Source organism: Megascapheus bottae, chromosome 14 (genome assembly GCF_031878675.1).
Source record: "Megascapheus bottae isolate mThoBot1 chromosome 14, mThoBot2.hap1, whole genome shotgun sequence".
NCBI classification, from domain to species: domain Eukaryota; kingdom Metazoa; phylum Chordata; class Mammalia; order Rodentia; family Geomyidae; genus Megascapheus; species Megascapheus bottae.
Window position 1 is genome coordinate 5,642,662 of NC_143522.1, and position 27,066 is coordinate 5,669,727.

A 27,066-nucleotide genomic window follows, 5' to 3' on the forward strand; every position below is an offset into this window, starting at 1 on the left:
ACCCAGAAGAAACCTCCATTGATAACTCTCCAGAAATTTAGTAATAAATTACAATGCCAATATGTGGATTAGAGGACTGGACATACTAGTATCAGAGTCCTTGTGGTTACTGTCTATACCACTCATGTTTTAGATGTTTAGAAAACCCATTTGGGCATTACTTGGTGAATATGAAATGCCAGGGAAATAGGTTTAGCAGTTCAGAGCACACAAGCCTCACAGAATGAAGAGCTCAGTATTTGTCTGCAGGAACACCACTCAGACCTGGAAAACCAGCCCCTTCCGATAGACACAGAGCCTTTCTCCCTGACGGCGCTGCAACAACGCTGGTTTCCCTTCCTATTTTTAATGTTTGTTTTTTATTTCAAAAATTTTAACATGTCACCCAAACAAAGCTTCTCATGTAGACATGATGCCATTCCTAAAGTATCCACCGATAATGTCGATTTTATATTGATTTGCTACTTTTACAGATACACCTTGGACATCTTGTTAAAGCTTAGGAAAAATGAAAGTTTTAATAATTTAACTTTAATTTTTCAAGATAGTTTCAGTTACGTATAAATATAACTTTGATTTTTTTCTAAAGCAGGACATAAATATTATATAATATATATTTAAATCTCAAACACCCATTCTGTATAATGCAGAGCAAATAGTACCAAGGATATGAATTCATGCTGACTTTCTTCTTAGCAGTCTTTAGATGGAATTTGTGTGGTAGGAGAGAAAGAAATGGGGCCTACATGCTTTGCAGTGGCAACTCCTGAGGCAAGTAGCAACTTGTTTTGTCTTTGACCACAGGATCCTGTCTCACTGGCATCCAAGCATCCAGCCTGGTCCTGTGCCCCTCTCCAAAGTAGCTGCCTGGCCTGTGCTGCTGATGAGGTAAGTTAAAATGTGGTTCTTTGACATGAAATAATGTCCAAGTCTCTTAAAACTCCTTTTGTTTCTCTCCAAGCACAGAAAAGGACATTGTTTGAAGTGTACTTATTTATCTGACTGAAGGGAACTCCTTCAAAAGAAATGCAATTGCTTTGGGCCTCCTCCTTGAAATCTTACTAACCAGGGATTCCTAAAATCATAAAACAGGAAGAAAAACAGGAATGTTGCCACACCTACCCAGACAGATTTTTGTCACACACTATTTTTGGTTCTCAGACCCACTTAATTCCTCTTAAAATCATTTACTGACCTACAGAATTGCCAATATTTTTTTCCTTCCCAGTCCCCGATGGAAAGGGGTATATAAGCATCTGACTGAAGCATATTAATCATTGTTCTCTTTTTTTCTCCTTGAATATATCCACTAACCATTTATGTCAGATGGTTTAGGGAGGGGAGAAAAAGTACCTTTTCCCTAGTTCTGCAATCACTCTCATTCTTCCATGGTGTGGTTCCTTTGAACAGTCAGCTCTCTTGCCAAGCCATCTTTTTCTACTGTGTGTCTCTGAGCCTGCAGGGAACAAGACTGTCACCCATCTCCTTTCCTCCGTCACCTATCTCTTCTCCGTTGACCCCAGGTCACTGTGGCAGGACCATATCTGTGGGGTCCAGCTGTCCTTCTGAGATGAGAAATAGACACTGCATTCTTTAGGTAGTTCCTCACACGTATCTGGGGTTCCTCTCCCAGCTAGAGTTCCTGTGTGCTGAGGGAATTCACCCTGGGAATATGACAGGGGGCTGAGACCTTTCTTAGAGACCACACATCCCTCTGATCCAGCTAGTTCTACTACAATATGGGAGGCTAGTAATCTTGCATGCACCCAAGGGGAGGAGTCCTTATGGGCCAGTTTTATTTGTTCCCAACTGGTTAAGCTGAAAGAGTTTCTGAATGTCCCCAAAACCCTTTGCTCCCAATATTGATCTAGCATTCATTCAGTAATCTCTTGTTGAATCTTGGAAGCTAAACATTCACCTTTTCCTTGGCCTTCCAGCTGTGACAAACCCATTTACCCTGTGCAGGCCAGGCTATGCCTAGTCTGCAGAGAAGGAGGCTACAGTGAAGAATGTGGTGTTTATTGCTGAAGGACTTAGTTAATGTCTCCAAGTGCCCTTCCATATTCGCGATGTTCTTGCCTTTGTGCTGAATGTCTTGGCCCCTGTAGCCCTCCGAATAATCTTTAGTATAGATGATTTGCAGGTGAAGAATAGTATAGATCATTTGCAGATGACAAAATGAAAGGTTGGGAGGAGGGATACCTTGTTCAAAGATTCCATTGTAAGTGGAAGGAAAAAAACTGAATCTAGGACAATCTAATTCCAAAGCTTTCATTTTAAATCCCCACAATAGTGTTCTATCTCGGCTAACATCTGATTCCTTGTGGAATATGTTAAAAATAATCTGTATAAAGACCCACCCCAGGAAATCCAAATACAATTGTTCTGGGCTAGATCCTGCTCACTTGAATTTTGAATAGTTGATAAGTAATTCAGATATACCCCAAAGTTTGAAAGGTCAGCTTTTCCACTTATTCTGTAATTTTGGACACATTACTCTTAGGACCTTAGTTTCCTTATATGTTAAATGAGGGATGGTAACAGTCCAGGTATGGAGGTGGCTATGTGAGAATTCAATGAATTTAAAATAAAAACACTTGCAAGAGTATTTATCAGGTAATCATCACTTTGTAATTGTTAAATAGGCCGAGGATTTAGCTCAGTGCTAAGCATGCACAAGGCACTGGGTTCTGTTCCCAGCACCACAAACAACAGCAGCAATAATAAATCCTGGTTACTTTTGCTGCCTCTCAGGAGCAACTTACCAAAGGTCTTTTCCAACCACTATTTTATGAACACATCATCAAAAAAGAACAGTTGTCTGAATTTGAGTAGATTCTTTTTAGTTTGTCTCAAACAATATTTTGCTTTTCTTTAAATGTAGGTTTTTGTGATCTTTGGTGGTCTGAAACTACACTGAGGATATGTGACTAAGGTAAATTAAAATGATGACAACAGGTAAAAGAAAAAGACATGAATAGTTCTTGTCTTCCCTATCCCTGTCCATGCCTGACCCTCTCCCCTTCCCTCTGCTTGTCTTCTTTCTCTCTTGTGGTGCTTCAGATCAACCCCCAAACCTCTATATGCAAGTGTTCTACTACTGGGCTATGCTCCCAACCCTGGAGATCTTTAAGCAATGCCTCAATCTTACACCAGATGAATTAATATTCGAATCTTTCTTAGTGGGGCCTAGATTCCATAGGTAGGAAGGGAAGTGAGGGAAAGTAAAAGGAGAGGAAAGGTAGAAAAACAGCAAAAAACCAGTATCAGCACGTCTGCACCACACACACACACACACACACACACACACACACACACACACACACACACACACACACACGGCTGGTCATTCTAGCCAGCCATGAACTATGCAGGGAAAATGCAAGTTCTTGAACTTAACTATGTGTTTGTAAAGGGGCAGATGTCTGATTCCGATGGGTCTTGCTGTCTTTGCGTGGAGACTATGACAGTATTGATCTAAAACACCTCTTCTCCCCCAACCTAACCGAGCAGGATGCCTTATAGAGGCCGATAATACTGTGTAAACAAGTTTCAAACCAACCCATCTGCTTTTCATTTCCTGTGGAATGCTAAAACCAGTCTTTTTAAAGTTACTTAAAATAAATCCTGTCCTGTGGCCTGCCCGTGTGGGGTGCGTGCTCTGTCCTCAGACCACCCCTGCCAGAGCCTCCTGTACACCTGGGGCTCTTTTGGCAGACATGGTTATTCTTGGCATTTGCCCTTTGTGGCTTTACACACATTCAATATCTTTTTTTTCTTCTTTTGCTTAAAGCACTATCTTCAGTGTCTCCTCATTTGTCTCTTTCTCTGCTGGCAAGTGTAAGGTCATTGTCATCTGAAAGTAGCTTTGCTCCTAGCGTGTGTGGGAACAGCGTGGTGAGAGGAGTGAGAGGAGGGCCAATAGGAGCTGTCTTCCTGGGAGCTTACTGCCTCTCCAGGGACCCCCACACTGTGCTTCTGAGTTTATTCTGGGAGGGGTGGATCTTGGAGTCTTTCAGGTTTCCTTCCGAAATTTGAACAGCAACTGCACATAACCTTAGCCACCCCTGTGTAGAATCTGTGAAGGAGTGACCTTTGCCACCAATTAATGTGAATGAGCCAGGCCTTAGTTGCAAAGGACCACAGGGCAGTAAACAAAGTTGGGAAGGTCGGTTCTAGGGAAGACTGGGGGCAGGGCACAGTAAAGGTGCCCCGAGATCTCCTTTTATGTCTGGGGGTTGCAGCCCTCCTCAACAGTTAAACTCAACTCAAACAGTTAAACTGGTCCAAACCCCACGTTCTCCTCAACTATCCTGCCCTGTACTTGAGTTTCTCAGGGTCTTGCCAAACACAGGTTAGGTAAGCTGACTGCAGCTGTTGTTGCCCCAGTGTCTCTTCTCTCTAAATGTCAACAACAAAAGCTTCTGTGCTGTCTTTATTCTGTGTGGTAAGACTCACCGTGGCCTTTAAGAAGCTTATGTTCCCTTGTAGAGACAGGATGTGTGCACACGCAGAGATAACCTCGTGAGACCTCACCAGATGAACCAGGCAGACAACAAAAGTCAAAGGAAAAGGCAGTCCTATTAACAAATATATACTGAGCACCCATGACAAGCTGCAATTTTATTTGTTATAAGTACTGAGGCTTCATGACTCTTAGGTCCTAATGAAATAAGTCAGAGTTGAAAGAATCAAATACATAATACATCAACTTGTAACAAGTGCTTTGAAGGAAAGGGAAGTAAATTAAGTTGGCTAGAGTGACAAGGTTGAAGGCTTCTTTATGGATTTATTTGATCGTTCAGTTACTAGAGGAAGGCCAGGAAGGACTCTTGGGAAAGATAGCCTTTATGTCAAGATCTTAAGAAGAAGCGAGTCATATGAGTATCTGCTTTCCCCAGCACCATTGACTAGCAGGAACACAATGGAGTAAGTGAGCTTGGTGTGTCCTAAGTAGGCCAGTGTGACTAGAAGGTGGTGAGTAAGAGGTGAGGACAGAAACGAGGTCAGAGGGACCCGCAGGCCTTGGTGAGGACTTTGCAATTATATTTGAACAATGTAGTCACCCAACGTGGAAGATCTTGGAAGAATCACTTTGTGAGGATAGACACTAGAGGATATAAGGAGAAGTCTGGGGGGGCAAAGGGAAGAGGCTGCTGCAATGATTCAGGGTCAAATGAAGCTGGCTTGGTCCTGAGTGATAGGACTGAGGGTGGTGGGAAGAAATTGGACTCCAAAGATAGAACAGATAAGATAAATGGAGGAGCTGGGCTCTGGTGGCTCACACCTGTAATCCTAGCTACTCATGAGGCTGAGATTCGAGGATCACAGTTCAGAGTCAACTTAGGCATGAAAGTCTGTGAGGCCCTCATCTCCAGTTAACCACCAGAAAACTGGAATCGATGCTGTGGCTCAAGTGGTAGAATGCTAGCTTTGAGCTGAAGAGCTCAGGGTCAGAGCCCAGGGCCAGAGTTCAAGCCCATGATTGACCAAAAAAAAAAAAAAAAAAAAAAAAAAAGATTCATGGTGAAGATTTAGCTTAAAGAAGGAAACCAGAGCTGGTAGTTCATTCCTGTAATCCTATTCTAGGGGACCTAGAACAGGGGATTTACCCAGCCCAAAGGATCTTGATTAATTTGGCTAACCATAGAAATTCTGTGCTCTGGACAGTTATTGTTTTAGAAATGGGTCATGTATTAAGTTTGAACAATGGACTAAAAATAGGAACTTTAAAGATGGGACTTCTGGGGAAATCTCTAAGTCTTTAAAAGGAAACAAAATTCTCTGGACTTAAGATGTTGTGCTACAAGAACATATTTTTTTCCCTTTGAGACAGAACCTCATTCTGTATCCCAGAAATGATGATCCTCCTGCTGCAGCCCCCTGTGTTCTAGGATTACAGGTATATACCACAATGCCCAGCCAAGGGCCTAGCCTGAGTTTCTATCTCCATCTTGCAAACATAAAGAGGAGACTGCTAGATGATCAAAGGTAGCCAAGGGGAAAGGTAGAAGAAGCATGATTCATGGAAATAGAAGTGTGGCTTAAGTGGTACAGCGCAAGCCATGAACAAAAGAGCCAAGCAAGTTCAAGTCCCAGTACTGGGACAAAAAAAAAAAAAAAAAAGAAAAAGCATGGTTCCTTAATGATAACCATGGAACATTAAATTCACCAACCTCAGAACTGCATTACTTCTGGATTACTTATGCAAAATTTAAAAAGAGAAAAAATTCCCTTAAATTGGACACCCTGGCATACACCTGGCATACAGCTACTTGGTAGATGGATGAAGGAAGATTGTTTGAGGATTGTTTGAAAGAGGATTGCCAGCTTGGGCAATATAGTCACCCTGAGATAACAGTAATAGTAACAGGAATAGGGATAATTCCTTGCCATTTTATGCTTTTGAATTAGATGTTTATACTGGAAGCATTGCCATCCAAAAACCTGAGAATTCGTTGTAAGGGTAGACACTCAGTTGTGATCACCACAACCTGTCATGTACTAGGTCCTTCGTTGAAATACCTTTCTCCACTTACCTTTCCCATCTGGGTAGACAATACTCTTTGAGTATTGGCTTGAAGTGGCTCCAAGGATGCCATCGTTTTTCCTGAAGGTTGATGGGATTCCAGCCCTTCATTGGCAGCCTATGTGGTGTTCACACACTGCCTTGTGGTTCTGGCTACACTTCTGTGTGACCACCACACCAGCTCCTTGACAGCAAAGAATTGGCTCTCATTTGTTGTGTGTCTAGCTCCTAGGACAATGAACAACACAGGACAAACATCTAACCCATGCTGTTAAATGAGGTGTTTTTGCTTTTATTTTGTTTTATAATTTCAAGTCTAAATTGAAACCAGAATTCAACTAGTTTAGTGGATGTGACTGATTTATTTCCTGGATTTTGGAATAAGAATGGACTTTTCCACATAAAACAAACTGGAGACTTTCCAAAACAAATTGCTTAATTGGTTCTTAAAAGTTCAGAAGCTCAGCAAGTATTTGCTGAACATATACTATGTGTTTGGCACTATACCAGTTGGCACTTTGTAGGTAAGAGGTATGAGAGCTGTCTGGAGTTTATGCGTTAAGCCAGCATTTTTCAATTGTGGGTAATAAAACCAATTCTATGGGTCAAACCCATCAATAGAAAGGAAGAAATAAGATGCAATGGAGTAGAACCAAATTTATCAGAGTACTTCACTCTTAGTAAAGCTCTTGGTCCAGTTACACATACATATTTCTATGACGGACAAACTGGGTCAAAATATAAAATGTGATTTCTTTTACACTATGGGACACAATAAAAAAAAAGTTTAAGGCATTGCTCTAAAGTGCCAGTATATTTTCTTCACTTTTTTTCTACTCATACCTGGGCTCTCTAAAGAAGGTGAGACAAGAATTCAAGCCACCTCAGTCAGCCCCAAAGCTTTGGATTTGTTATTCTGGCATAGACTTTAGAGTCAGAGGGCAGAAGTCCAATCCTCACTGCTTAGACTTACAAACTCAACAACCTTGGGCCAGCCCCAGAACAATTCTGATCCTCTGTGTGTCTCTTGTGGATTGGAGGTAACAATGCTTTCTTCCATACGGCAATTTAAACAGGTGGAGTGAAAGACAGGAAAGCGCGTAGATGGTTGTAAACTCCTTCTAGTTCTGCAGATGGGGAAAAGCAAACTTTGCCTGTAGGGTAAAAATCTAGGACATTATGTTCAATGAAAGAAGTCTGGCATAGAAAAGACAAATACTATCTCATCTCATTTATGTATAAAATGAGAAAGAAGTTGAGAGTAGAACAGTGATTACCAGGGACTGGGAGGAGGAAGAAAGACTGGTTACAGTTAGGTAAGAGCAATAGGTTCTGGTGTTCTATTGCACAGTGGGTAATTATAGATAATGATAATATTCTGTATATTTAAAAAATCTAGAAGACTTTTTTTTCAGGTCATGGGGCTTGAGCTCTGGGCCTGGGCACTGTCTCTGAGCTCTTTAGCTCAAAGCCACCGCACTACCCTTGATCCACAGCTCTGCCACTTCCAATTTTCTAGTGGTCAATTGGACATAAGAGTCTCTTGGACTTTAGTGCCCTGGCTAGCTTTGAATCAAGATTCTCAGATCTCAGCCTCCTGAGTAGCTAAGATTACAGGCATGAGCTACTGAGCTGGGCTAGAAGAAAGACTTTAGTATATATTTTTTTACTATAAGGAAATGCTTAATGAAATAAGATATTCTTACTTTGATTTGAATATTACATAACATTTGCATAAGCCCATATAAGTACCCCATAAATATGAATAATTTTTTTTTGCCAGTCCTGGGCTTGAGCTCAGGGCCTGAGCACTGTCCTTGGACTTTCTGAAGGCTTAATCTCTACCACTTGAGCCCCAGCACCACGTCCGGCTTTTTTCTGTGTATATGGTACCGAGGAATCAAACCCAGGTCTTTGTGCATGCTAGGCAAGCACTCTACCACTGGGCCAAACTCCCAGCCCAATATGGATAATTTTTTTTTTGCCAGTCCCGGGCTTGAGCACAGGGCCTGAGCACTGTCCTTGGACTTTCTCAAGGCTAGAGCTCTACCACTTGAGCCACAGTACCACTTCTGGCTTTTTTTCTATGTATATGGTACCAAGGAATCGAACCTGGGTCTTCGTGCATGCTAGGCAAGCAGTCGACCATTAGGCCAAACTCCTGGCCAATATGGACAATTTTTATGTGTCCATAAAAAAAAGGGATGTGGTGATGCATGCCTGTAATCTCAGCTATTTGAGAAATGGTGGTAGAAGGATAGTGATTTTGAGGTTAACTTGGCAAAAGTTAGGGAGAGCTCCAACTCAAAAACCAAAGTATTGCTGGGCGGGGTGGCTTATGCCTACAATTCTAGCTACTCTGGAGGCTGAGAACTTAGGATCAAGGTTCAAAGCCATCCCAGGCACTAGACAACATGAGACTCTTATCTCTGATTCATCACTAGAAAACAGGAAGTGGGGCTGTGGCTCAAGGGTTAAGGTGGTAGCCTTGAGCTGAAGAGCTCAGGGACAGCACCTTGCCTTGGCCCAGAGATCAAGTCCCACAACCTGAAATAACAACAACAACAAAGTATTAGGGCTGGGAGTTTGGCCTCATAGTAGAGTGCTTGCCTAGCATGCACAAAGACCTGGGTTCGATTCCTCAGTACCACATACATAGCAAAAGCTGAAAGTGGTGCTGAGGCTCAAGTGGTAGAGCTCTAACCTTGAGAAAGCCCAAGGACAGTGCTCAGGCCCTAAGTCCAAGCCAGGACTGGCAAAAAAAAAAAAAATAGAGGAGTAGGCTGGGTGTGGTGGCTAACGCCTAGCTACTCAGGAGGCTGAGATCTGAGGATCAAGGTTCAAAGCCAGCCTGGGCACAAAATGACCTGAGACTCTTATCTCCAATTAACCTCTAGAAAAGGGGAAGTGGGGCTTGGCTCAAGGGTAAGGTGGTAGCCTTGAGCTGAAGAGCTCAGGGCCAGCGCCCAGGCCCAGGGGTAGGGTGGTAGCCTTGAGCTGAAGAGCTCAGGGACAGTGCCCAGGCCACGTTCAAGCCCCATGACCTCCCCCCCCAAATAGAGGAGTATCTCAAGTGGTAGTAGAGAGCTTGCCTAGCACACACAGGCTCTGGGTTCAAATCCCCAGTACTCCAAATAACAATAACAACAAAAGCCTCAACAAATAACAAACAAAACGCAGATCAAATGTACCTTGAGGAGAAAGGATATCTAGGAGAAGTCAAAATAGTACTGTAACACCCAGGGATGGCATGTATTTAAATTTAAGAGGGAAAAAGCCAGAGTTCCCCCATTCTTCTGCAGAGAAGTTCATTTATTTCTTCATAGATGTTGTGGCAAAGAGTCTGGAAGCCATTGAATCCGAGGTAGGGAGACATTCTTGACTGTCATCTCTGTCCATCAACTTTGTAGTGACATGGGAGCCACCAGCCAGGAGATCATGCGGTTCAGAAGCTGTGGTTGAGAAGTGGGGTGGGTATCAAAGGAGAGGAAGCTCATCAGAGTAGCTTATCTATCATGAGGCTCTCACCTCATACTTTAGAGATTCTCTCTTGTGTGGCTATTTCTGAGCAACTGTCACAGTGAAGAAGTACACACACATCTTGCTAGCCATTTAACCCACTTAGAAGCAGCCTGGAACCTCAAAATCAAGTCAGGCTTCAAAGCCTGGGTTCTCTCTCCAGTTGTCAGCTGAATTAACAGGAAGCCATCAATCAAACTTCCTCAAATAAAGTTATTTTTACTCATCGGTTGATACTCTTGAATTGCTGAGATGGGAAGAAAGACTGTAGGAGATGCTCCTCCCTGACTTTGTTTTTTTTTTTTTTTTGGTCAGTTGTGGGGCTTGAACTATGAGCCTGGATGTTGTCCCTGAGCTCTTCAGTTCAAGGCTACCGCCTTACCCCTTGAGCCACAGGGCCACTTCCAGTTTTCTGGTGATTAATTGGAGATAAGAGTCTCATGGGCTTTATCGTGCCCAGGCTGGCTTTGAACCGTGATCCTCAGATCTCAGCCTCCTAAATAGCTAGGATTACAGATGTGAGCCACTGCCGGCTTCTACAGTGTACCTTTTGGGACAAAAGAAGATGAGAAGCTGGCCTGGGTCTAGGTTAGACTAACGTAACAGCTAAAGTAGTGGAGGTTGGGATTTGTCCTTAACAACCCTGTAATAGTACAGACCAAGAGGAAAAGAGATAAGTCCAAGGCTTTCATGTGAAGACTTGGGGCCTGAGAACATTGTAGGTCTTTGGCTGGCTAGTTTTTGTAATGATTCCATCTGTAAGTAGTCCCATTCCCGCCTGGTGCCAGTGGCTCACACTTATAATGCTAGCTACTCAGAAGGCTGAGACCTGAGGACTGAAGTTTGATGTCAGCCCAGGCAGAGAAGTCCATGAGACTCTAATCGTGAATGAATCACCAAAAAGCCAGAAGTGGAACTGTGGCTTAAGGGGCCGAGCATTATCCTTGAGTAACAATAACAACAGAAAAACCTCAGAAACAGTGCCCAGGTCCTGAGTTGGGCCCTGAGTTTTGTGCCCAAGACTGGCACACACACATACAAATACATTAATAAAGAGTCCCAGCCAGGATGTTTCTCTTCCCTAACACATTTTAGCCCTGTGTTGGCCTGAAAGTGGCTGAGGTTCACCAGGCTTCTCATAGAATGGAGGTAGTGAAACAGGCAGCAGCATTCATTCCCATTGCCAGTATGGGGAGTGAGTTGTGGGGAGAAGAAAATCTCCACCAGGAGGGAACAGCTGAGACACCACAACATGCAGTCCCGGTGTGGTCAGTTGTCAACATCTGTCTTGGCTTTCACCTTTTAGTCACCAAGTCAAGTGGCTTTTCTCCCAATGGAGCAGCCTCATGTTTATGACATGTCATGTTTATGACAACTGCTTATTGCAAGAAAGCGCCTTATATTTCTGGATGAAACCAGCAGTCAAGTGGGGTTAGAAACAGGGTCAGGCCAGGCTGGAGTTGGCAACAGAGCAACTGAGTGCTCAGATATCTTGGGAGAAGCTTAGAGGACAAAAATAAGGTAGCCTGAGAACTGGGAACCCAGAGATAGTGTAAGTTCATACAGACAAGGGTCAGAAAGTGAAAGTCAAGTCCAAGGTGAGTGGTCACGGTGAAGTCATTGAGAAGGGTAGGTCATGTATCATGGTAAGGGAGACTTGATTCCTGAGGTCACTTTTTGTCTCTGTTCTAGACTTCTCTATAGTTCCCATATGCTAAAAATTATTGCAGCCTGATGCATAAAGGAATGGGCCACAGATACATGGCTTAGTACATAGCAAGAGTTGGTAACAACTTAGGACATGAACATGTTCTGTGCATCACTAACCTTCTGTTCATTTATTTATTTAGGAGGGTGCTGAACATCAAACCAGAATCTCACACATGCTGGGCAAGAGCAGCTTAGAGAGAGGCCTAGCCTTGAATATTTTTAAAGGTATCAGATTGGGGAAAGAAATTAGATCAAGAGAAAAGATAAGTGGGTGTGCAGATGTGGGAAGGGATAAACTAAGGTAAGATGAAGTTCCATGTGTTCTTTTCCATATTCTCCAGGTTGAAGCTCATTGTGGGAAAGATATAGGACTGGATCCAGACAAAGGTTCCTTCTCAGCACAGCTCATTTGTCACGACAGTGTAACCTGTCATGTTCTTGTGCCACATATGGGAGGATCAAGAGTGTCTTGGAGAAGATGTGGTTGAACTTGAGATCTTGACAAGTAGGTAATGTTTAAAATAGTATGGAGAAATGTATATTCTTGGAAAAATCACATGCTCAATTTGGTAGACTTTAAAACCCGGCATTAAAGACAAGACTCCAAAATCCAGACAGCAAGCTATTCCTAATGGAGGGAGAAGGAAGCTGATTCAGCAGGATAGTTGCCTTGTGAAGAATTTCAAGAGTCCATTTGGAAGACAGATAGTTGTGCACGCCTGTAACCCCAGCACTCAAAAGGCTGAGGTAGGAGGATCTCAAGTTCAAGGTAAATATGGGTTACATGGTAAGAACCTGCTCAAAACAACAACAACAACCCCTTCATTTAAGCAGGGCCCCTTAAACAACACAACATGTATCAAAACCACCTTAGTAGTAAAATTCCTTCAAAATGCAGAATTTATAAGACTATTTACTTTTATTTATTCCCAAGTTTATCTCTTAAAAACAGCTACAGTAGAGATATTTCTTTCAACAAACAAAACTTGCTTATTTAAATTTTTCAAAAGCTACTTTAGCAATACTAATAGTAAAGAACAATAAACTCCTCCTTGCAGAAACTTAGGAGAGGGAAATGTGGAATAAATTCTAATTCCTTTGAAGCTGTAATAAAGAACAAAATGTTCTGTTCTAAAGGTCACATCAGGTAACCTGCCTTCCTTCCTTCCCCTTCTTTTCCTTTTTCCTGCCCCTCCTTCCCCCTCCCCCACTTCCCCAAATAGCCTTTATATACATTCATTTGAGAAAAGGATAATAAAGTCACTACTTACAAGATATGGGCTGGGCTTGACCAAAGTCAAAGCCGGTAAGTACAGTAGTAACCATATCTAAGTGGGAAAGGGCAAGGGGGTGGGACCAGTGAAAGGAACCTTGGACTCGGGCTGAGAGGCCACTTGGCAGGAAAGAACAGAATAGAGGGTGCTGATTCCTTTGATGAACCCTTTCTAGGGGCTGGAGGACAGAAGGAGCCCGCTAATGCAGGCGTGCAGTCCCTATGACTGAACAGAACAGACAAGGTAATGAATGGACCATGACAGTAAATGAAGAAAATCCATTTACAGTTAAGAGATTTTCTTGTCTATCTTATTGGTTAGATAGCGCTGCCATGTGTTTATGGGAAACAGAACATCATTTAGTGTTCTGGTCTTGGATGGAAAGGGGAGGGACAGAATCCTTTACCCCTCCTTCCAGACCTATAAAAAAATCATGTCTCATTTCAGAATGTGGAACTTTTAAGCCAGCACTCTAAATGATACATTTTCAGTTTACAACCACTGAGCTACAAAATGAAAGGTTGAACAGTAGCAGTGATCTTGTAAAAGTGGTAAAGTCATATCCATTGTAAAAACTCTATCGCGTGTATATGCATGTGGCTAAGACAGGCAGGGAAAATGGATGGATGAAGTGATTGCTTAGTGAGTCTGGACTTTTTGGAATCTTGTCTTTAATGACTGCTTTTAAAGTCTGTGATAGCTGGACATGTAATTTTTTTTTCTGGTTTGTATTCAAGGCTTTTCTTAGACTATGCATTCCCCCATATTCCCTATTTTAAAAAAGAAGTTGTCAAAATCTCATGCTCATTTGGGTGCTGGTGGCTCACAAATAAAAACTCCGAGCTACTCTGGAGGATGAGAGCTGAGATTCAAAGTGAGCCTTGGCACTATCTTTTTATTATTTTTGTTGTTGTTGTTGTCATGATAATATTCCTAAGAGAGCTTGCTGAATGTTAAAGCCCTTCAGGAGAACTTGCAATGTGTGTGAATCATTGAGGCCAGTACTGGTAACAGACTTTACTTTTGAGAGGTCCAGGGACCTCAACTACAGTGCCTGTTCTCTCGGTACTGTGAGAACTGTGAGTCTTCCAGACTTACTTAGTTTTAAAAACAACAAGAGGGAACTGATATCCCCAAAAGGCTACACTTGCTTTTTTCTATAAAGCCTTGTCTGGCTTTCATGGAACCCTACAAGCCTTGTTTGTTTTCTTGCTTGTTGGGACAGGGTCTCTGTGTAAACTAGATTAGTCTCAAATGCTTGATCTGCCTGCCATGGCCTTCTGAGCAGTGGGATTATAGGCTTGCACCATCACTCAGCTCCCACAAGTCTCACAAGTGGGCCCAGGGTAAGCAACCTCGACAAAGTTCACTTTGTTTCTGCTCCTGGGGTGAATGGTTGAGCTTTGAGGCTCGGGTTGAAGAGGCCACTCCTTTTCATTTCCTTGTCAGCATTATCCAGAAAGTGAGAGTTAGCTGCCCAAGGTCCCCCTAAACTATCGCAGAACTCTGTTAGAGACACCAAGGTCACATTAGAAGTTTCCAAGGCAGCACAGCACATTGCTCTGGCTGTGTCCCCACAGAGGCACTAGTTTTCTTTCTTGGACTAGTCTGCTAGTGACCTATAAAACTCTAAGCAGGGCAGGGCAGGGCAGGCGGCAGGGCCAGTATGGCTTCCTGGAGGAGGCCAGTGAGTTGCCTGCCAAGAGGAAGTTTTGGCTAATGTGCTACAGAGACAGGGAAAGAGGACTTCTTGAACCCTAGGAATCAGGAAGTGCTTATTATTTCATAGGACGGGACCTCCAGTGTTTTCTGGTCTGCCACAGAGAAGGACTATTTCTCTGAATTGGAACGCTTGAGCTGGAGCTGGAAAAAAACAGATCCAGACAATCATGTGATAGAATTACACCTGCTGAGATAAAGAACAGTGTGGCTCCCCAAGCAAACATTCTTGCAGACTCTGCATTGCAAACCCTGGCTCAAAAGGTGCTGGGGTAATTTGTCTTTTGCCAACAAAAGGTAAATAAATGCAGGAAGGCAGAGCCTGGCAGCCCCTCCAGCTGCCTGGTGATCTGAGGGTCATTCTTATGACTCCTCCCATCAGATCCCATGGATCTGAATAACAGGGATAAACTCACTGTGTTTCACAAAGGAACAAGGGATTTCTCATGTCTTTATTTTTCCAAATCAAGTAAAGTCTTGCTCTGGAATCCACCTGGGGTCTGGCTGGTAGGATCTTGATAATGTTGAAATTCTTTCTTACCCTCTGTTGTGCTGTAACAGGACCCAGGAGCCTCCCTGGAAACAGGGAAGGGCAAGGGCTCAAGTTAATCAACAAAAATAATTATTAGCTGGGCACACCTATGCCCAGTGGCTCACACCTGTGGTCCTAACTATTCAAGAGGCTGAGATCTGAGGATCACAGTTCCAAACCGGACTGGGTAGGAACGTGTAAGTCTATTATCTGTAATTAACCATCAAAAAGGCAAAAAGGCTCAGGTGGTAGAGTACCAGCCTTTCAGTGAAATAGCAGAGACAGCATCCAGTCCCCAAGTTAAAGCCCTAGGATTAGAACATTTAAAAAAAATTGAACTCATTTTGAATGTTGCCTTTCTGTTATATGATGTAGCTGTTGAACTTAAGTGTTCAAGTGCCCCTTATAGTACTGACTTAGCCTGAGCATGTGTTATGTGGGTCATGGAGATTGTCCATGAACATTAGTCCCATGTTGAGTTTGGGGTGACAGTTGAGGAAATTTTGAGGAAACATTAGGCTGTTACCCTATAACGCACGTTGGCATTTCCCATTGTTGTGAATAGTTAGTACTTTCTACTTTTTCTATAGATAGCCGTGTAAACAGCTTAGAGCATCTTCTCCTCCTGGCTTTCTTAAGACCAAAGGCTTGCTAGACATCTGACTGCCAGGCCCCAGCTGCTCCCCACAAGCCCTGTACAGAAGAGGCACAAGTCTCCACTATTCCAGACTATCCTTACATGTCTTCTGAAAATATGTAGACTCTACCCTTCCCTCTAATCCAGGATGCTCAGCTTCTGTTCTGTTCCTATTCCTACCTCATCCTATGGGTACCTCCATTTTCATTTTTTCTTGGGTTTGACCCTTGAATTGTAGAGAGGCCGATAACTAACCATTTTGATCCCCACTCCTCTCTCAAGGAGGGGAAAAAAAGTGAGCAACCAAGATGACTGAACAGAAAGCCTTGGATAAGTGGTCTAGGTAACATAATCATTTGGTTTCCTTTTTCTTATAACAAAAAGGAAACTAAATCTCCCTTGGTTTTTGTTAGGTTAGCAGAGAATCGCTTCTTTGGGTAAGACACATGCTGCTCCAAGAAATCCTAGTATTAGGATGTCCCCTTGGGAGAGGTACGGGATGGCTAGCACCCCCTGTGAAGAGGCCCACAGATGTGGCAGGAGGGAGCACGCGGTGAGGGTTGGAGGAAGATAGGGCTCCTCCTCACTTTATAGTCAGCTTTGGCAGCTGGCTCCTCCCAGGTGAGGCTGACCAGGAAGCCTGCTTTCCTTCCGTGGAAGGTAAACTCGTGGTTTCCTACAGCTGGTTAGGGCTGAGCCACCACATCCTAGGCAGGGAGCAGGGTGGAGTAATTAGTGTTAGGGTCCGTGATCAAAGGAACGAGCCTGACACAAAAGCGGAAGTTAAACAGAGTTTTATTCCGCCTAGCATGGAGAATCACACTGACTGGTCAGGGCGGTCTCTAAGATGGGAGTGAGAGAGCGGCCCCGCCTAATCTTACAGGCTACTTTTATAGACTGCCAGCCATGTGGCTGGGCGTGGCCATACACAGGTGGCCAATGGAATAGTTGATTGATGGCTGACACCTTTGCTGTTTGAAGGGGCCTATCATCTCGGTGGGCTTCTGGTGCACTGCTCTGACAACAAAGGGAAGGGAGGGAGTTTCCTGGCAGGCCAAGGGGGGTAAGGTGGGGAGGAATTGGGGAAGTCCCTTTCAATTAGATCTGATTTCATACCCCGGGGGAGTTACTGCTGTATGGTACAGGGGAAAGCAAAATTCAAAGGTGAAAGTGAGAGAGCCAGTGCATTGGAACCCAGGCTCATATAACCTTTCTAGCACCTGGAGTGTACAGATAACTGTGTACACTGCTCGATGTGTTAAGTCTATTGATTATAATATCAAGGTGGGAGAAGTTGGAAGAAGTAAGCTTTAAAGGCTGCTAAACACAAAGAAAAGCTAGTGGTGCCCTTTTAAATCCACCTAAAGAATTTCTGATTTGTTAGGCTCACACCCTGAAAGCAGCTGGCTTAATAAAGGCCTTTACTCCAAGATTCTAAATGAACATGTGTGACTGACATTTAGCTACTCACTAAGAATAAGAGGAAGCAAAACAAAGAAAGTAGTACAAGCTCTGAACTGGATAATCAAGAGTTAGGGAACCACTGAGTTATATTGGTAAATATGTGGTCAAAGCCTCAACTTATGCTTGAGTTTTCTCTCAAATGGAAGGTTGGCTTATAGCTCCCAAATGCTGTAGTTGTCAGGCTACATTTTATTAATTTTTTATAGAGGTAAGTAACAAGGAAATGAATGGGAAATGGGAAAGCATTAAAGTTGAGATCTAGGGTTCTTTTTTGCAAATCAATTGGGTAATTTTGGACAGATCTATTTATTTTTAATGGTTTTAGCATATTACTACTATTTATGATGATATTAGGGTTTGAACTCAGGGTGTTGGTGTTGCTAGGCAGGTATTGGGCCATACCTTCAGCCTCTAGATCCTTAATTTTATAAGCTTAGATAAATATTATGGAGCAGTGATAAAGATTATAAGAAATAAAGTTTGAGAGAGCTCTGGAGGGGGAGAGTGCAGTTACAATATTCAATGTATATCCTGTGTAAACTGGAAAATTAAGGGGAGGAGTTAAATCTAGAAAGATGTGGCAAAATTATGTAAAGATACCTTGTACTTATAAACTGATTTGTTGAATGGTAACTCCCTACAGCTACTTAAAGATAATAAAAATAATAAAGAAAAGAAATGAAATATGAGGGGGAAAAAAGGCTTTGAAATTTGAAGGTTGCAATCAGATTACATGAGAGTCAACCACACGGAGGATTTTAAATGGCAAAGAGCTCTACAGATAGAAGACCTTGTGGTGACACAGGACTAAATTAATACAGTCTGAAATACGGACACTAATCTTATTGACTTATACAAACTCAATACTTTACCCTAAACATAGATACTAAATCCTGTTTTTCTCTTATTAGGATTCCATTCTTCATTGGCCCTTAGTCTTTCCTTAAATTGCTAATAGCTTTGAATGTTGTGGTAGACCTTCCCTTACTCCCACTGCACCCCCACGTAGTAACCTTGCAGAAGCTTTTGCAATACTTTTTTTTCATGTCACTCACTCCAGAACCTGTTACAGCAGATCTTGTTTCAACATCCCCCTAGCCTGCCAGTGGAGCTTTAGTCTTGCCAGTTGTGATGACTTTAAAGCTCTTTGTCAATTTTTTTTTTTCCCAGTCAGAAAGGGACTTACCAACTAGTTGGGTTGCTTTAACCACTGAAGAGCAGGTTCCCGGATGACATTTCCATGTTGTACAAGCTAAAATGTAATTATGATTGCTTTAACAAGTGTTCTTTGCCAGAGCTTCAGATAGTCCTTGTCAACATGTGTTTACTCTGCTCTTTATAGATATCCAACCCACTCTTCTAAGGAACCCAAGACTGTTTGAGGAGAATATAGGAATGGATGGACTCTGAATTAAGCCAGTGGATCAATGCATTTTGTTGTTTTAACAGTATGCCATGGTAAATAATTAGTATACATAGGAATCACCTAGAATTCAGCATAAAGTACAGGTTTTGGGCCTTGTCCCCAGATATCCTCTGATTAAGGATTTCTTGGGTGAGTAATAGGGTTCAGGTTACACTGCCTTGACATTATTAAACTTCTGACAGGGATCTTGCTCTGTTGTCCTGGCTGGCCTTGAACTTGGTCCTCTTGTTGCAGCCTCTCTAGGGAGTGGGCCTATGGGTGTGGCCACTCATCCTGGTTCATTATTAAACATTTTAGTCTTAAGGAGTTTGAGGAATGACACGTGCAAGAGGGATGGAAGCAGGTTAGAAGACCTTCATGTGAGTGGGGACTCTTGTTTCTGGAGAAGTCCTGTGGAAGCACAGGAGAGGAACCTGAACAGACCAGCCTGGTTCCCTATTGCCTTCACTTTGGTCCTGTCACTTCTCTCCAGCACTCTCTTCTTTCTGTCTGTCTTTCTGTCTTTCTTTGTTTCTTTGTTTCTTTCTTTCTTTCTTTTTGTTGAAGATGGAGACTTGAACTCTGTATCTGATGCTTTCTTTCACTTACTGGCTGGTGTTCTACTAACTGAGTCACGCTTCCAGCTCCTAGCCAGCAAGTACTTTCTTAAATTTTTTTTGCCAGTCCTAGAGTTTGAACTCAGGGCCTGAGCACTGTCCTTGGGCTTTTTCCTCAAGGCTACCACTCTGTCACTTGAGCCACAGCTCCATTTCCAGCTCTTCTATGTATGTGGTACCGAGGAATCAAACACAGGCCTTCATGCGTGCTAGGCATGCACTCTACCACTAGGCCAAACTCCTGGTCCCAGCAAGCACTCTTTACTCCATCAGATTGAACTGCTTCTTTAGGTCTTTTATCTGTGTCTTGTAAAAATTTCCATTAAATAATTGCACAGCTTTTCTCTTGATAATCTCTCTTTTCCTTTGTTACCAAGTCCCAATCAACAGCTCAGCAGGGAAGAAGGGAAGATATTTCCTCTCCCTCCACAGTGGACCATTTGAAACTTGCCCTCAGGTAATTCAGAAACCTGGTGGTAAGATTACTTGTGCATTGTAGAATTTTTGGCTTTGGACAAACCACCGATGTTTGCTGCTGCCTCTACATTTATAAATGTGGATGAGAAGAACAGTAATTGTTCCTCATAGATTTGAAATGGGAGTAAAATGACAGATCCAAAACATTTTGAAGAGTAAAAATGCAAGGAAATCTATTCCTTCTTAGCATGATCTTGGGCCTAGTGTAGCAGATCCCAGCTGACAACCTCGTGCTCAAATCCCTCTAGATACTTCCAGGAATTTATTTGGAGGGAAAAAGACCTTGCTGACCTGCCTTTGGTCTGTTTAATCCAGACAGGTTCATCTAGGTTTATGTCTTTCCCAACTGAGCGAGTACCCCAGCACCTGCCCCCCCCCCCACATTTCTGTCTGAAATCTTGCCAAAACAAGGTCTAGGATGGCCCTCCTAAGAGGGCTCCATCTTCCTTGAAATCTGGGCACATCTGTACAATGAATCCGCTTTGTTCTCCACCATGTCACACCATTCCCAGGCCACACTCCATGGCACATGTGTTTTTTACATGAGCCAGAGCTTGCATGTGTGAGTGTTTGCTGTCCACACCCACCCTTGGTGAGTTGGCTGTGTTCCCAGGCACATTGTGTACCTTTTGAAGTTTAGAATGATCAACTACACAGTAATCTTTTCTCTCTTCCTCTTTTCTAATCCCTTTGGCAAGAACCTATTCTGAGCAATCTACCCTTTTTGGGCACACTGCCTTGAAACAAAATAATGTCATTTCCACTTAAAGCATACTGCCTTTGTCTGTTCCTGGTGTTTTGAAACAAGGTCTTACTAGGTATCCCGGGCTAGCTTTGAATTTTTGACTCTTGCTTCTTGAGTGTTTGAATTACAGACAGGAACCTCTACACTCAGATTGTTCTTATCTTTTAGATAGGTTGGGCAGCCTGCCCTGCAAAGCCTTTAATTGCATTAAATATTCTACAACGCCAGTGAGTGGGGGGAGTGGGGTATGTGTAGACACCTTGTACCTTCAAAGCAGCAAAGAAAGCTATGATTCTTGTCCTAAGGTCACATAAATTCTTGCTGTCTTTCTCATTTACTCATTCATTCAACAACTGTGATAACTTTCTCTCACTCTCTCTCTTTCACACACACACACACACACACACACACACACACACACACACACACACACACAGCAGTGTCAGAGATCCAGCCTCTAGTCTTGCACATGCTAGCTAAGTGGTATGCCCTACCTAACAAATAATTATTGAGCACTTTGTTTGTGGTGATATAGCATTCACAAAGCAGATAGTTTCTACCCATACTTTATGACTTGATGTGGAAGATAATAAAGAAGTTTAAGGTTATGGTAAATATTATGAAGAAATTTAGACACTGTACTGTTATGCAGAATGAATGAGGAGCACAGATATGGCCATTATAGCCCAGATATTCAGGAACGGCGATACTTGAGCTGAGACCAGAACCAAACTTGGCAAGATTGAATGTCAGAAGGCTGTTGCATTGGCTTGCCCCTGATGGCTTCTGTATTTTGTAGAGGAAAGGAATTCCTTACTCACATGTTATGAAATTATTACAGGTTAACTCCAGGACATAAACACAATGATCCATCAGAATAAGTATTCAGAAAGTATGAAATGAAGGTGAAGAGACCTCTCTTCCATCCCCTATAGACATTTCATGACGAATGAGTACGTGACTCACTGAACATCAAGCTGTAAATTCCCTGATAACAGAGCTCAGATTACAGGAACAGCCTGACCAGGTGGAGTTACCAGAACTCCTCCCCCACCTCACCCCCTTTGCCTGCCAGGGTAAGGAAAGCTCCTTCCCCTCCTTTGTTGTCAGAGCAGTATGCTGGAAGCTTGTAGAGATGATAGGTTGGCTCAAACAGCAAAGATGTCAGTGGTCGCCTCCGCAGTCAAGTACGTTGAGATTCTATTGGCCACCTGTGTATGACCAAGCCCAACCACGTGGCTGGTGACCTATAAAAGTAGCCTGTGAGATTAAGTGTGGTCACTCTCCCACTCACATCTTACAGATGGCTCTGCTCAGTCAGTATGATTCTCAATGCTAGGCTCAGAATAAAATTCTGTTTAACCTCCACTTTTGTGTCAGACTCATTCCTTTGATCATGGATCCTAACTTTGGGGGTCTTGCACCCTAATAGAGGATAGAAAAGTGGCATCTCATTAAGCAATGGTTCTTCATCTTTTTTCTTTTTTTTTTTCTTCCGGTTATGGGCTTGAATGCAGGGTCTGGGCACTGTCCCTGAGCTTCTTTGTTCTCAAGGCTAGTGTTCTATCACTTGAGCCATACATAGTGCCACTTCCAGTTTTTGAGTGGTTAGTTGGAAATGAGAGTCTCAGGGGGACTTTTCTGCCTGGGCTAGCTTTGAACCACCACCCTTAGATCTCAGTCTCCTGAGTAGCTAGGATTATAGGCGTGAGCCCCTGGCACCCATCTGGTTTTTGAGCTTTAAGAAAGAACCTAGTGGGTGAGAAGGCCAGAGGAGCCCTCCAGGAATGCATGACTTCCTACCGAGTGCAGTCTAACTGCCCAGGATAGAATGGGACTGGGGGAGGGGGAGGAGGGATCTAGAACAGTCTTCCCAACACCAAGGTGCTCATCTTGGTTTTTTGTTTTGTTTTCAGATGTTTGTGGGACTTGAACTCTGGGCCTGAGTGCTGTCCTGAGCTCTTCAGCTCAAAGTTATGGCTCTACCATTTGAGCCACAGCACCACTTCTGGTTTTCTGGTGGTTAATTGGAGATAAGAGTCTCAAGGACTGGGCCGGGAGTTTGGCTTAGTGGTAGAGTGCTTGCCTAGCATGCACAAAGACCTGGTTCGATTCCTCCGTACCACATACATAGAAAAATGCTGGAAGTGGTTCTGAGGCTCAAGTGGTAGAGCTCTAGCCTTGAGAAAGAGCAAGGACAGTGCTCAGGCCCTGAGCTCAAGCCCAGGACTGACAAAAAAAAAAAAAGTGTCTCAAGGACTTTCTTGTACCCAGGCAGGCTTTGAACATTGATCCTCAGATCTTAGGTGTGAATCACCTTTGTTTTGCTACCCTGTTGAAGGAGTGGAAAGAATGGAAGAAAAGGAAGGAAATGGCAGTCCTAAAGAGAGCTCTGTGATCCAATTCAATCGAGTATCTAGGTTATAAAGGCCTGCAGGAGGTGCAGCTTCTTGCAAACCATAATCAAAACAGGTAATTCAGAAACCAAGAAGAACTTAAACATACATTTCAATTTTTAGGTATGTAAATCTCTAAAAGCTTCCTCACATAGGGGACATTTCTTAAATTCCCTTTCTTTCATCTTTATTCAACAACCAGTTTCTCCACCAATTCCCCAAATTGTCTTACATTGCATGCTTGTTCTTTTTCTTCACATCTCCTCCCTTAACTCTCACCTCTCAAATCCAATTTCTCTTCCCCTTTCAATATTTTAGAATCCAGGCTCAGTGATTTATCTGGAAATTATTTTCAGAACAATGCTATTTAGTGAAAACAGTGAGCAGAATATGTAATTTTAAATTTTCTTACAGACACATTAAAAAGATGTAGGAAATTGATTTTAATATAATAGGCTTAACCTAATAGTCCACCAATACTATTAGTATGAGTATTGATCAAATCACACTTGGAAGCAGGAAATGTTTAAAAGGACTGTATTAGAAACTTCATTTCAGGAGACAAAAGTCCAGATAGCTCTGGATCTGTGTTCTGAAAGAAGAAAGGGAAGAGAAAATTTGTTTACTTATTTATATTGTTACTGTAAAGGTGATGTATAGAGGGGCACAGTTACAAGTCAGGTAATAAGTATGTTTCTTTCGGAACAGTGTTACCTCTTAACTTGTTTTGTCCCAGTTTTCCCCTCCAGATCCTCCTTTCCCCCACAAGTTATATAGTTCATTTTCAACATAATGTCTAGTAACACTTACATTGTTACCCATTGTCCCACCATTTCTGTGTTCCCTCTTCCCCTCTCTAAAACAGATAAACTTACTTATAAGGCAAAAGGAACAGAAACAGCAACAAAGGACAACCTCACCCCCCCCCCCAGAAACCAAAAATCAAAATAATAAAAAAACTTGTTTCTGCTTCTTGGAGTTCATTTTAATAAACATCGTTTATATGATCATAGGCATATAACTTGAGTTTTTGTAATTTGAAAAAGGGAATTTATACAAGGCAGAAAAGAACTCTGTACCCAACCATAGGCACTGGGTGACAGGGACTAGGTGACCCATAGAAGGTAAAGGAAAAGGATGTATATGTATATATATATATATACATATATATCCATAACCTTTTGATATCCATCTTAAGTCTCTTGGCACAAGGTAATTACCTCTTTTATAAGTTGCAGTCACATGTATGAATCAGTTCACCTGCCTGGAGGCAGGTGTTGTGTGTGAACCCTGCTTCCTAATAGCCTCCTGTCTGCTTTTTTTGGAGGGGGGGCAGTCATGGGACTTGAACTCTGGGCCTGGGTACTAGCCCTGAGCTGTTTAGCTCAAGGCTACTGCTCTGCCACTTGAGTCACAATACCACTTCCAGTTTTCTGGTGGTCAATAGGAGATAAGAGTCTCTCCGACTTTTTGTGCCTGAGCTGGCTTTGAACTATGATCCTCAGATCTCAGCCTCCTGAGTAGCTAGGATTACAGGTGTGCCTGGCAACATCCTGTCTTTTGCTTTGATTTTTTTTTGAAACAGGGTCTGCTTTGTAGCCCAGGATGGCTTCAAACAAACTCAGCACCGAGTGCTGGGTTTACAGAAATGAATCATTAACAGTTGATTATTTTATTTTGGAAAGCTCTTTTAATTTTGTTTTTCCTCTGTTGATTTTTCCTTTTGTTTTCATATATTATAAAATTATTGATATGCTCTAGTTAAAAAATATGATGTCCCTTCCATCTGGCATGTAGTTTACATGTGTAGTATCTTACAATGAACTAACCATACTTCACCTGCCTAATGGTCACATGTGGCTAGCACTACCCTATTTGAGGCTTCTTACCTTCAGGTAAGTAGGGCAGCATAGGTGAATAGACCAGAGATATGGGGAGATAACCTGCTTCATGAACTTTTCACAAATTGGTGCACTGGTAAAACGATAGGAATAGGACAGAGGGGTGAGTTTTCTTAGAGACAAATGTATTCCATTTTTTAATAAAAAATTGTGTCTGCTAAAGTAAAATTCTCACATCAATGATCATTTATGAAGTAATAAAGAATTGATGGGCATCTTATTCTTCTCAATGTCATTCTTTTCATGTGACTAAATAAAAAGATTTTAACTGCGGTGTTCTTTCCACTAAAAGAAAGTTTTACTGGGTCATGAAATCCAAACAGCAGTTGACTTCTGCTTTATGGCACACATAATCTCCATTTAATTCTCCTATTTAATTAACAAAGCATATGATACATGTGTTTTGTTTGTTTTGAAACTGTAGGGAAAGGAAAAAATATTTTCTTCAATTCTCCTAGTTTCTCCAAGTGGAGCCCTAGAAACTAAGCTAGCAAAAGATGGAATCATAAGAGAAAGGCAAGCAGAGGTTATCGACATGTGCAGCATGCACAGTTGAGGTCAGAACTCAGTGATGAGTAATTCAAGGGGAATGGTTGGAACTCGGGCTTATGCAGCATGTGAACAGAGAATCCTATATAGAAAAGAGACAAGACAGAGCAGGAGCTTTAAGCTTTCAGGAGGAGCAGACTGTGGAGAGGGAGGTTAATATATGGAAGAAACTAATAGAATGTAAGAGTTGTTTATAATATTTATTATGTCGATTTTTCTTTGTGCCATCTCTGGGCCTGTGAGTCTGATGATGAAGAGTCTAAGACCTCTTTCAGACAAAATGAGTGAACAGAGAGGTTTGTGTTCTATTTCTTAGTTGTCTTAGTTCAAAAATATCCTTAGGACAAAGTGGCATGTTTGTGAGTGGAAAGCCTATTCTGATCTCCTACAAGACACTTACAACTTTCGGAGAAGTGGTTAAGTACAGAACTTTATTTAAGAGTGAAGTTGTTGGATGCTCTATCACATCCATACTTTTAGTGCATATTTCCTGCACTGAAGACATAATCTACAAAATCCACAAAACAGCTAAGAAAAAAATAAAAAACAACCTGGCAAATTAACACTGAGGCATGATTCTCATCCAATACTTAGTTTCAACAGTATCTCAATACTGACTTTAGCTTTCTTCAGTCTAAGAAGAGTTGCTCAGTCTCTTTGGTTTGAGTATTCTTGACACTTAAAAATTACAGGCCAGTTATATCATGACTAATATGCATTTAGTAAGACTTACTTAGAAACTTCAAATTTTCATCAATCTTTTTCTTTTTCTTTTTGGCAGAGTTGAGGACAGAACTCAGGGCCTTGTACTCACCAGGCAAGTGTTCTTCCACTGAGCGGAATCCTCCAATCTTTCCCCCTAGGTTTTAAGACAGGGTCTCACTGAAGCCAGGGTGCTTTCAAACTCATGACCTTCCTGCCTCAGCCTCTCCACTACTGAGACTGCAGCCATATACCACCATGTCTGGCTTCATGAAACTTTGAATATACGTATTATGACCATCAGCGTGTCCTTAGTTTAGCCAGTGGAACTCTTAAGTTGCCATCTATGGCCTTTGACATGCTGTCATCATTCCTTTTTAAAATATATATTAAATAAATTCAAAATTATTAACTTTTGAGCCAAAAGAGATTAAAATAAAAATCTGTTGGATATTAAACCTAATTCATGTTAAAGAGGGAATAGTTACAAAACATTTATTATTTCCTTACTCAGTAGAAATAGTCAGTGGTTTAGAAATCTTTATGCATATTTGTATTTAGAATTACATAGCCCTCTTATTTTATAGTTGGGAATACTTCCATGTACATATGCATATTAAAATATCTATCGTGTAAGTTTATATAAATGTACATAGTATGCTGCCATCATTCTTAAAGAACCTTCTTGCTTTCTGACACAATAGAGTTTCTAGGTTCATTTTATACTTTTTCTTTGCTACTTCAATAATCAGCCTTTTTTTTTTTTTTTTTTTTTTGCCAGCCCTGGGCTTGAGCTCAGGGCCTGAGTGCTGTCTTTGGACTTTCTCAAGGCCAGAGCTCTACCACTTGAGCCTCAGCACCACTTCAGGCTTTTTTCTATGTATGGGGTA

General features: G+C 42.1%; 1 long non-coding RNA gene across 1 annotated transcript in view; it reads left to right on the forward strand.

The window, feature by feature from the left end:
* Positions 1–12,597, forward strand: part of LOC150054569 (uncharacterized) — a 36,491-nt gene extending 23,894 nt beyond the window's left edge. The window contains exons 3-6 of the long non-coding RNA XR_016537645.1: positions 805–888; positions 2,885–2,958; positions 11,899–11,983; positions 12,100–12,597. This is a non-coding gene — a long non-coding RNA (uncharacterized LOC150054569). The remainder of the gene's footprint in view (positions 1–804; positions 889–2,884; positions 2,959–11,898; positions 11,984–12,099) is intronic.
* The last annotated feature ends 14,469 nt before the right edge of the window (positions 12,598–27,066 follow it).